At 48.3% G+C, this 13,131-nt stretch overlaps 1 protein-coding gene across 1 annotated transcript in view; it reads right to left on the bottom strand.

The window, feature by feature from the left end:
- LOC128694570 (single-minded homolog 2-like) overlaps positions 1-11,219 on the bottom strand; it is a 132,508-nt gene extending 121,289 nt beyond the window's left edge. The window contains exon 1 of the mRNA XM_070095718.1: positions 11,087-11,219. The gene's annotated coding sequence lies outside the window, so the exon portion shown is untranslated. The remainder of the gene's footprint in view (positions 1-11,086) is intronic.
- Positions 11,220-13,131: the final 1,912 nt, after the last annotated feature.

Below are 13,131 nucleotides of genomic sequence, written 5' to 3'. Positions count from 1 at the left end.
ACATGATCAGTGTTAGTGGTGACTCTGCTACACCAGACATGATCAGTGTTAGTGGTGACACTGCTACACCAGACATGATCAGTGTTAGTGGTGACACTGCTACACCAGACATGATCAGTGTTAGTGGTGACCCTGCTACACCAGACATGATCAGTGTTAGTGGTGACTCTGCTACACCAGACATGATCGGTGTTAGTGGTGACTCTGCTACACCAGACATGATCAGTGTTAGTGGTGACTCTGCTACACCAGACATGATCACTGTTAGTGGTGACTCTGCTACACCAGACATGATCAGTGTTAGTGGTGACTCTGCTACACCAGACATGATCAGTGTTAGTGGTGACTCTGCTACACCAGACATGATCGGTGTTAGTGGTGACTCTGCTACACCAGACATGATCAGTGTTAGTGGTGACTCTGCTACACCAGACATGATCACTGTTAGTGGTGACTCTGCTACACCAGACATGATCAGTGTTAGTGGTGACTCTGCTACACCAGACATGATCACTGTTAGTGGTGACCCTGCTACACCAGACATGATCAGTGTTAGTGGTGACTCTGCTACACCAGACATGATCGGTGTTAGTGGTGACTCTGCTACACCAGACATGATCAGTGTTAGTGGTGACTCTGCTACACCAGACATGATCAGTGTTAGTGGTGACTCTGCTACACCAGACATGATCAGTGTTAGTGGTGACTCTGCTACACCAGACATGATCAGTGTTAGTGGTGACTCTGCTACACCAGACATGATCAGTGTTAGTGGTGACTCTGCTACACCAGACATGATCAGTGTTAGTGGTGACTCTGCTACACCAGACATGATCGGTGTTAGTGGTGACTCTGCTACACTAGACATGATCAGTGATAGTGGTGACTCTGCTGCACCAGACATGATCGGTGTTAGTGGTGACTCTGCTACACCAGACATGATCAGTGTTAGTGGTGACTCTGCTACACCAGACATGATCAGTGTTAGTGGTGACTCTGCTACACCAGACATGATCAGTGTTAGTGGTGACTCTGCTACACCAGACATGATCAGTGTTAGTGGTGACTCTGCTACACCAGACATGATCAGTGTTAGTGGTGACTCTGCTACACCAGACATGATCAGTGTTAGTGGTGACCCTGCTACACCAGACATGATCAGTGTTAGTGGTGACTCTGCTACACCAGACATGATCAGTGTTAGTGGTGACTCTGCTACACTAGACATGATCAGTGTTAGTGGTGACTCTGCTACACCAGACATGATCAGTGTTAGTGGTGACACTGCTACACCAGACATGATCAGTGTTAGTGGTGACTCTGCTACACCAGACATGATCAGTGTTAGTGGTGACTCTGCTACACTAGACATGATCAGTGTTAGTGGTGACTCTGCTACACCAGACATGATCAGTGTTAGTGGTGACTGTGCTACACTAGACATGATCAGTGTTAGTGGTGACTCTGCTACACCAGACATGATCAGTGTTAGTGGTGACTCTGCTACACCAGACATGATCAGTGTTAGTGGTGACTCTGCTACACCAGACATGATCAGTGTTAGTGCTGACTCTGCTACACTAGACATGATCAGTGTTAGTGGTGACTCTGCTACACCAGACATGATCACTGTTAGTGGTGACTCTGCTACACCAGACATGATCAGTGTTAGTGGTGACTCTGCTACACCAGACATGATCAGTGTTAGTGGTGACTCTGCTACACCAGACATGATCGGTGTTAGTGGTGACTCTGCTACACCAGACATGATCAGTGTTAGTGGTGACTCTGCTACACCAGACATGATCACTGTTAGTGGTGACTCTGCTACACCAGACATGATCAGTGTTAGTGGTGACTCTGCTACACCAGACATGATCACTGTTAGTGGTGACCCTGCTACACCAGACATGATCAGTGTTAGTGGTGACTCTGCTACACCAGACATGATCGGTGTTAGTGGTGACTCTGCTACACCAGACATGATCAGTGTTAGTGGTGACTCTGCTACACCAGACATGATCAGTGTTAGTGGTGACTCTGCTACACCAGACATGATCAGTGTTAGTGGTGACTCTGCTACACCAGACATGATCAGTGTTAGTGGTGACTCTGCTACACCAGACATGATCAGTGTTAGTGGTGACTCTGCTACACCAGACATGATCAGTGTTAGTGGTGACTCTGCTACACCAGACATGATCGGTGTTAGTGGTGACTCTGCTACACTAGACATGATCAGTGTTAGTGGTGACTCTGCTGCACCAGACATGATCGGTGTTAGTGGTGACTGCTACACCAGACATGATCAGTGTTAGTGGTGACTCTGCTACACCAGACATGATCACTGTTAGTGGTGACTCTGCTACACCAGACATGATCGGTGTTAGTGGTGACTCTGCTACACCAGACATGATCAGTGTTAGTGGTGACTCTGCTACACTAGACATGATCAGTGTTAGTGGTGACTCTGCTACACCAGACATGATCTGTGTTAGTGGTGACTCTGCTGCACTAGACATGATCAGTGTTAGTGGTGACTCTGCTACACCAGACATGATCAGTGTTAGTGGTGACTCTGCTACACTAGACATGATCAGTGTTAGTGGTGACTCTGCTACACCAGACATGATCGGTGTTAGTGGTGACTCTGCTACACCAGACATGATCGGTGTTAGTGGTGACTCTGCTACACCAGACATGATCAGTGTTAGTGGTGACTCTGCTACACCAGACATGATCGGTGTTAGTGGTGACTCTGCTGCACCAGACATGATCGGTGTTAGTGGTGACTCTGCTACACCAGACATGATCAGTGTTAGTGGTGACTCTGCTACACCAGACATGATCAGTGTTAGTGGTGACTCTGCTACACCAGACATGATCAGTGTTAGTGGTGACTCTGCTACACCAGACATGATCAGTGTTAGTGGTGACTCTGCTACACCAGACATGATCAGTGTTAGTGGTGACTCTGCTACACTAGACATGATCAGTGTTAGTGGTGACTCTGCTACACCAGACATGATCAGTGTTAGTGGTGACTCTGCTACACTAGACATGATCAGTGTTAGTGGTGACTCTGCTACACTAGACATGATCAGTGTTAGTGGTGACTCTGCTACACTAGACATGATCAGTGTTAGTGGTGACTCTGCTACACCAGACATGATCAGTGTTAGTGGTGACTCTGCTACACCAGACATGATCAGTGTTAGTGGTGACTCTGCTACACCAGAAATGATCACTGTTAGTGGTGACTCTGCTCAGACATGATCACTCTTAGTGGTGACTCTGCTACACCAGACATGATCAGTGTTAGTGGTGTCTCTGCTACACCAGACATGATCAGTGTTAGTGGTGACTCTGCTACACCAGACATGATCGGTGTTAGTGGTGACTCTGCTACACCAGACATGATCAGTGTTAGTGGTGACTCTGCTACACCAGACATGATCAGTGTTAGTGGTGACTCTGCTACACCAGACATGATCGGTGTTAGTGGTGACTCTGCTACACCAGACATGATCGGTGTTAGTGGTGACTCTGCTACACCAGACATGATCAGTGTTAGTGGTGACTCTGCTGCACCAGACATGATCGGTGTTAGTGGTGACTCTGCTACACCAGACATGATCAGTGTTAGTGGTGACTCTGCTACACCAGACATGATCAGTGTTAGTGGCGACTCTGCTACACCAGACATGATCAGTGTTAGTGGTGACTCTGCTGCACCAGACATGATCGGTGTTAGTGGTGACTCTGCTACACCAGACATGATCAGTGTTAGTGGTGACTCTGCTACACCAGACATGATCACTGTTAGTGGTGACTCTGCTACACCAGACATGATCGGTGTTAGTGGTGACTCTGCTACACCAGACATGATCAGTGTTAGTGGTGACTCTGCTACACTAGACATGATCAGTGTTAGTGGTGACTCTGCTACACCAGACATGATCTGTGTTAGTGGTGACTCTGCTACACTAGACATGATCAGTGTTAGTGGTGACTCTGCTACACCAGACATGATCAGTGTTAGTGGTGACTCTGCTACACTAGACATGATCAGTGTTAGTGGTGACTCTGCTACACCAGACATGATCGGTGTTAGTGGTGACTCTGCTACACCAGACATGATCGGTGTTAGTGGTGACTCTGCTACACCAGACATGATCAGTGTTAGTGGTGACTCTGCTACACCAGACATGATCGGTGTTAGTGGTGACTCTGCTGCACCAGACATGATCGGTGTTAGTGGTGACTCTGCTACACCAGACATGATCAGTGTTAGTGGTGACTCTGCTACACCAGACATGATCAGTGTTAGTGGTGACTCTGCTACACCAGACATGATCAGTGTTAGTGGTGACTCTGCTACACCAGACATGATCAGTGTTAGTGGTGACTCTGCTACACCAGACATGATCAGTGTTAGTGGTGACTCTGCTACACTAGACATGATCAGTGTTAGTGGTGACTCTGCTACACCAGACATGATCACTGTTAGTGGTGACTCTGCTACACTAGACATGATCAGTGTTAGTGGTGACTCTGCTACACTAGACATGATCAGTGTTAGTGGTGACTCTGCTACACTAGACATGATCAGTGTTAGTGGTGACTCTGCTACACCAGACATGATCAGTGTTAGTGGTGACTCTGCTACACCAGACATGATCAGTGTTAGTGGTGACTCTGCTACAACAGAAATGATCACTGTTAGTGGTGACTCTGCTACACCAGACATGATCACTCTTAGTGGTGACTCTGCTACACCAGACATGATCAGTGTTAGTGGTGTCTCTGCTACACCAGACATGATCAGTGTTAGTGGTGACTCTGCTACACCAGACATGATCGGTGTTAGTGGTGACTCTGCTACACCAGACATGATCAGTGTTAGTGGTGACTCTGCTACACCAGACATGATCAGTGTTAGTGGTGACTCTGCTACACCAGACATGATCGGTGTTAGTGGTGACTCTGCTACACCAGACATGATCGGTGTTAGTGGTGACTCTGCTACACCAGACATGATCAGTGTTAGTGGTGACTCTGCTGCACCAGACATGATCGGTGTTAGTGGTGACTCTGCTACACCAGACATGATCAGTGTTAGTGGTGACTCTGCTACACCAGACATGATCAGTGTTAGTGGCGACTCTGCTACACCAGACATGATCAGTGTTAGTGGTGACTCTGCTGCACCAGACATGATCGGTGTTAGTGGTGACTCTGCTACACCAGACATGATCAGTGTTAGTGGTGACTCTGCTACACCAGACATGATCACTGTTAGTGGTGACTCTGCTACACCAGACATGATCGGTGTTAGTGGTGACTCTGCTACACCAGACATGATCAGTGTTAGTGGTGACGCTGCTACACTAGACATGATCAGTGTTAGTGGTGACTCTGCTACACCAGACATGATCTGTGTTAGTGGTGACTCTGCTACACTAGACATGATCAGTGTTAGTGGTGACTCTGCTACACCAGACATGATCAGTGTTAGTGGTGACTCTGCTACACTAGACATGATCAGTGTTAGTGGTGACTCTGCTACACCAGACATGATCGGTGTTAGTGGTGACTCTGCTACACAAGACATGATCGGTGTTAGTGGTGACTCTGCTACACCAGACATGATCAGTGTTAGTGGTGACTCTGCTACACCAGACATGATCGGTGTTAGTGGTGACTCTGCTGCACCAGACATGATCGGTGTTAGTGGTGACTCTGCTACACCAGACATGATCAGTGTTAGTGGTGACTCTGCTACACCAGACATGATCAGTGTTAGTGGTGACTCTGCTACACCAGACATGATCAGTGTTAGTGGTGACTCTGCTACACCAGACATGATCAGTGTTAGTGGTGACTCTGCTACACCAGACATGATCAGTGTTAGTGGTGACTCTGCTACACTAGACATGATCAGTGTTAGTGGTGACTCTGCTACACCAGACATGATCAGTGTTAGTGGTGACTCTGCTACACTAGACATGATCAGTGTTAGTGGTGACTCTGCTACACTAGACATGATCAGTGTTAGTGGTGACTCTGCTACACTAGACATGATCAGTGTTAGTGGTGACTCTGCTACACCAGACATGATCAGTGTTAGTGGTGACTCTGCTACACCAGACATGATCAGTGTTAGTGGTGACTCTGCTACACCAGAAATGATCACTGTTAGTGGTGACTCTGCTACACCAGACATGATCACTCTTAGTGGTGACTCTGCTACACCAGACATGATCAGTGTTAGTGGTGTCTCTGCTACACCAGACATGATCAGTGTTAGTGGTGACTCTGCTACACCAGACATGATCGGTGTTAGTGGTGACTCTGCTACACCAGACATGATCAGTGTTAGTGGTGACTCTGCTACACCAGACATGATCAGTGTTAGTGGTGACTCTGCTACACCAGACATGATCGGTGTTAGTGGTGACTCTGCTACACCAGACATGATCGGTGTTAGTGGTGACTCTGCTACACCAGACATGATCAGTGTTAGTGGTGACTCTGCTGCACCAGACATGATCGGTGTTAGTGGTGACTCTGCTACACCAGACATGATCAGTGTTAGTGGTGACTCTGCTACACAAAGACATGATCAGTGTTAGTGGCGACTCTGCTACACCAGACATGATCAGTGTTAGTGGTGACTCTGCTACACCAGACATGATCGGTGTTAGTGGTGACTCTGCTACACCAGACATGATCGGTGTTAGTGGTGACTCTGCTACACCAGACATGATCAGTGTTAGTGGTCACTCTGCTACACCAGACATGATCAGTGTTAGTGGTGACTCTGCTACACCATACATGATCAGTGTTAGTGGTGACTCTGCTACACAAGACATGATCGGTGTTAGTGGTGACTCTGCTACACCATACATGATCAGTGTTAGTGGTGACTCTGCTACACAAGACATGATCGGTGTTAGTGGTGACTCTGCTACACCAGACATGATCGGTGTTAGTGGTGACTCTGCTACACCAGACATGATCAGTGTTAGTGGTGACTCTGCTACACCAGACATGATCAGTGTTAGTGGTGACCCTGCTACACCAGACATGATCAGTGTTAGTGGTGACTCTGCTACACCAGACATGATCGGTGTTAGTGGTGACTCTGCTACACCAGACATGATCACTGTTAGTGGTGACTCTGCTACACCAGATATGATCGGTGTTAGTGGTGACTCTGCCACACCAGACATGATCAGTGTTAGTGGTGACTCTGCCACACCAGACATGATCAGTGTTAGTGGTGACTCTGCTACACAAGACATGATCGGTGTTAGTGGTGACTCTGCTACACCAGACATGATCGGTGTTAGTGGTGACTCTGCTACACAAGACATGATCGGTGTTAGTGGTGTCTCTGCTACACCAGACATGATCGGTGTTAGTGGTGACTCTGCTACACCAGACATGATCAGTGTTAGTGGTGACTCTGCTACACCAGATATGATCAGTTTTAGTGGTGACTCTGCTACACCAGCCATGATCGGTGTTAGTGGTGACCCTGCTACACCAGACATGATCAGTGTTAGTGGTGACTCTGCTACACCAGACATGATCAGTGTTAGTGGTGACTCTGCTACACCAGACATGATCAGTGTTAGTGGTGACTCTGCTACACCAGACATGATCAGTGTTAGTGGTGACTCTGCTACACCAGACATGATCAGTGTTAGTGGTGACTCTGCTACACCAGACATGATCGGTGTTAGTGGTGACTCTGCTACACCAGACATGATCGGTGTTAGTGGTGACCCTGCTACACCAGACATGATCAGTGTTAGTGGTGACTCTGCTACACCAGACATGATCAGTGTTAGTGGTGACTCTGCTACACCAGACATGATCAGTGTTAGTGGTGACTCTGCTACACCAGACATGATCGGTGTTAGTGGTGACTCTGCTACACCAGACATGATCAGTGTTAGTGGTGACTCTGCTACACAAGACATGATCGGTGTTAGTGGTGACTTTGGTACACCAGACATGATCAGTGTTAGTGGTGACTCTGCTACACCAGACATGATCAGTGTTAGTGGTGACTCTGCTACACCAGACATGATCGGTGTTAGTGGTGACTCTGCTACACCAGACATGATCGGTGTTAGTGGTGACTCTGCTACACCAGACATGATCGGTGTTAGTGGTGACCCTGCTACACCAGACATGATCAGTGGTAGTGGTGACTCTGCTACACCAGACATGATCATTGTTAGTGGTGACTCTGCTACACCAGACGTGATCACTGACTTCAGTGACTGAGATGCAGCATCAGTCAACTAAGGAGCACTGGACACAGCTGTCACAATAAGCTTCATGCCACCGCTGTATGCAAGCTTGAAAAAGTGTAAATACGGAGTAAAACACAGAAATCAAATTCTAGACAAGGCTATGTTAGAATGATACGTCAAGCCTTAGGAAGGAAGCAAGAGAGAGAGAGAGAGAGAGAGAGAGAGATAGAGAGAGAGAGGTGGTGGCGATTATAGAAGACTTATTGTATGTAAATTATTAGAGGTTGACAAGGGGACATACGTCCCTGGTCCAGCCAGGGGTGCTAGACTCCCTGGGCCTGCCAGGGGTGCTAGACGTCCCTGGTTCAGTCAGAGGTGCTAGACGTCCCTGGTTCAGTCAGAGGTGCTAGACGTCCCTGGTTCAGTCAGGGGTGCTAGACGTCCCTGGTCCAGCCAGGGGTGCTAGACGTCCCTGGTTTACCCAGAGGTGCAGGACGTCCCTGGTCCAGCCAGGATGCAGGGAAATCAGAGTGAGGGGAACACAAAGTATAAGAGAGGGAGACTGGCTGGCGGGGTTGAAGCCTCTCTACTACACGAGGGTCATTAAGGCTGCATGTCACCTGCTCATCACCAGATTAAATTAAATTCTCAGAGATACAAACATCCTCGGTGCATATATCCTCCATGTAATTGCATTCACAAAAGATGACAGGATGGTAGAGAGAGAACAACGACATATCATAACATGTCTTCCGGGTACTGAAAGAAGGGGCAGAAGCACTGTACTAGACTGTTGAAAATAACTGTGAAAATAGTGAGGCAGCAGAGAGTGTTGTAAAACTTGTAGTGTGGAAGCCATGAGGGACGACCAACACTGTCCTGTGCTGCTACTGTAGTGCTGCTGAAGACTGAAGGAAATACAACAAAAGATGCAGACAGATAGACCGCATGTTCTTGGACTAGAGAAAGCATTTGATACATTCTCCCAGCAGAGGGTCGTACACACGTACACACACACACACATACACACACACACACACACACACACACACACACACACACACACACACACACACACACACACACACACACACACACACACACACACACACACACACACACACACACACACACATACACACTGGCGGTGGAGATAGGAAAACTTCTCCAGTAAATGGAGGAACAGGTGAAGAACAGAGAGCAAAATTAGACAGGTAAGAGAAGGCATCAGTGTTAGGTATGGTGGCAGCAAGATGCGTGGCGTGTCTCAGGGGTCACTACTGACCCACAGATGTTTGATGTAACAGGGGCAATCAAGTCACTTGGGCTTGTTCGTAGATATAAAATTGATGATAAGAACTTAGTGAACGAGACAACTCAAACGGTTCAACAAGTGGCTGCTCGAGTTTGACCAGAACAAGTGCAAGGTCATGCACATCAGGGGAGGGAAGAGACAGAAACAGAAACACGTTTGGCCGCTAAAGATCATGAATAAATGAATCAAAGGGAAAGACCCTGAGAGTGGACACCACACCGAACATATCTCTGAGACTTAACATCAACCAATCAGCTTTCACCAGGAGCCACCAGGACGGCAGACATAAACACAACATTCAGTAACCTTAACAACGAATCCTTTATAATGCTATACACTACGTATGAAGGACCAGTGATGCAGCATACACCACCTGTATGTATCATACACCACCTGTATGTATCATACACCACCTGTATGTAAAACACACCATCCATATGCATCGTACACCACCTGTATGTTTCATACACCACCTGTATGTTTCATACACCACCTTTATGTATTATACACCACCTGTATGTATCATACACCACTTGTATGTATCATACACCACCTGTATGTATCATACACCACCTGTATGTAAAACACACCATCCATATGCATCGTACACCACCTGTATGTTTCATACACCACCTGTATGTATCATACACCACTTGTATGTATCATACACCACCTGTATGTAATATACACGACCTGTATGCATCATACACCACCTGTATGTATCATACACCACCTGTATGTAACATACACCACCTGTATGTAACATACACCACCTGTATGCATCATACGCCACCTGTATGTAACATACACCACCTGTATGTAACATACACCACCTGTATGTAACATACACCACCTGTATGTAACATACACCACCTGTATGTAACATACACCACCTGTATGTAACATACACCACCTGTATGTAACATACACCACCTGTATGCATCATATACCACCTGTATGTAACATACACCACCTGTATGTAACATACACCACCTGTATGTAACATACACCACCTGTATTCATCATACACCACCTGTATGCATCATACACCACCTGTATGCATCATACACCACCTGTATGCATCATACACCACCTGTATGCATCATACACCACCTGTATGCATCATACACCACCTGTATGCATCATACACCACCTGGTAAAATAAGTTGTGAATAAATCAGAAGTGAACAGGACTGAAACCTGACTGTAGACTAAAGAAACTGAAGCTAACCAATTTGAGCAAGAGATATGAGCACGACGTACAAGATACCGAGATGATGGAATGGAGACAGATACAAATATGAACTGGGACGATGAGGGAGAGAGAGAGAGAGAGAGAGAGAGGATAGGAAATATTTCTTAATATTAAGATGGTCAGGGAAGAGGTGACCTAGGGTTGTCACAGCCAGAGCCCGTGACCCGACCCCCTCAAAAACATGCAAAGCACACACACACACAAAGCTCTACTCCCTCACACACAGAGCTCCCATCACTGAGCTACCTCAGAGCTCAACACATGGGCGTGGTGCGGGCGGCCTCCCGGTAAGCTGGCCAAGTAAGCTGGCCAGGTAAGCTGGCCGGGGCAGGGAAGACAGTTTAAGCTGGAAATACGAGTAAGCTGCGCGCACTGTCACACAGCTAAGCTCTAAACTGACTTCCAGGGCGCGGCGGCCTTCCAGGAGGCGTGGCCACGCCCATTCCAGCCCAAGAGTGCGCTGATTGGCTGCCCGAGGTGCCCATGCTGCCCGCTGATTGGTGGGTGGGGCCGCCACCCTGGGCATGGCCGCCTCCCACTATTATCAACCTTATCTAATGATAGTAATTATATGTCTAGCAGACAACCACTGGGGAGGTGGGCGTGGCTCCCCCGGAGCTGGGTAGCTTGTGCCCCCAGGGGTGTGTAGCTGGTGACCCCAGGGGTGGAGAGGTGGTGCCATCAGGGAATGGGTAGCTTGTGCCCCTCGGGGGTAGCTTGTGCCTCCAGGAGGCATTTTGTGCCCCGAGGGTGTATCTGGTGCCCCCAGGGAATGTCTTGTGACCCCAGGGGGTGGGTATCTTGTGCCCCAGGGGGTGTGTATATTGTGCCTCCCAAGAGGTGGGTATCTTGTCCCCAAAGAGATGGGTACCTTGTGATCCCAGGGATGGGCATCTTGTTCCCCAGGGGGTATTTTGTGCCCCCCAGAGGGTGAATATCTTGTGCCATTAGGAGGTATCTTGTGCCTCCCTGGGGGTGTCTTGTGCCCCCAAGGGGTGTGGGTATTTTGCTTCCCCAAAGGGTATTTTGTGCCCCCCAGAGGGTGGGTATCTTTTGCCTCCCTGGGGATGTATTGTGTCCCCAAGGGGTGGGTATTTTGTTGCCCCAAGGGGGTGGGTATTTTGTGCCCCAAGGAGGCTGGGTATTTTGTTCCCTCAGGGGGTATCTTATGCCTCCTGGGACTGTCTTGTGCCCCTGGGGGTGTGTTGTCCCACCGAGCAGTATTTTGTGCCCCCACGGGGGTATTTTGTGACCCAAGGTGGATGGGAGTCACCCCTGCGGAGCGTGGGGGTCACCCCAGGGGAGGATGAGATATCCCCCAAGGGAAGGTGGGATAACCCCTGAGGGAGGGGGATGATAACCCCCCCGGGGGAGGGACGGGGTCAACCACCGTCTACTTTATGGTCTATTATCAAGAAGAAAAAACTGGAAGCACCATGACGGTATGCATGGACCACTGGACCAGTGGACCACTGGACCAGTGCATCACTGGTCCAGTGGTCCACGGAGCAGCATGCATGCACACTGGTCCACGGGGCAAAATACATGCCCAATGGTCCGTTGGTCCACTGAACCACTGGACCATGGGACAGCATGCATGCCCAATAACCCACTAGTCCACTGGACTACTGGTTCATGGGGCAGCATGCATGCCCACTGGACCACGGGGTAGTAATAATTCCCTCACATGCTGAAGGTTAATACTATCTTTGCATTTCTCCCCTCCCTCACACCTCCCTCACCCCTCCCTCATCTCCTCCTTCACTCCCCCTCCCTCACTCCTCCTCCCTCACTCCACCGCCCACTGCCTCTCTCACTCCCCATTAACACTGCCATCCACTAAGGTACATGTGCTTATATTCATTTGGTCAACTGACTTCATTTCGTTGATGTCATTACGCTGTACGAACATGTTCCAGACTCGAGTCATCCTGGGAATAAATGATCTCAGATGAAGTGATTCTGGAGATTACAACCAGAGTGTAGTTGCTGTCTGCTGCCCGTCTTGTGGTGTAGAAGCTGTCTTCTCGCTGTATTCAGATTGGAGCCAAGTGTGGTACCTTAACAATATTGACCTTCTACATGACAGTAAGACCATCCACATCCTTCCAATGTTGAAGTCTCTGCCGAAAAGACTCATCTGTCCAGGCGAGAGATGAGTCATTTTGTTCTGTTCTCTATTCTGTTAAGAAGTCGTAGGTGAAATGGGAGGCAGACAGTTAAAGAAAGTGGAGCATACTCAAGGTGTGAGTGTACCTGTGCCTCGTACAGAATCTTGCAACTTCTACCGT

This window comes from Cherax quadricarinatus, chromosome 51 (assembly GCF_038502225.1).
Source record: "Cherax quadricarinatus isolate ZL_2023a chromosome 51, ASM3850222v1, whole genome shotgun sequence".
In the NCBI taxonomy this organism is placed as follows: Eukaryota; Metazoa; Arthropoda; class Malacostraca; order Decapoda; family Parastacidae; genus Cherax; species Cherax quadricarinatus.
Note: the sequence above shows the minus strand (reverse complement) of the source record. Positions and strands in the feature narration are given on the sequence as shown.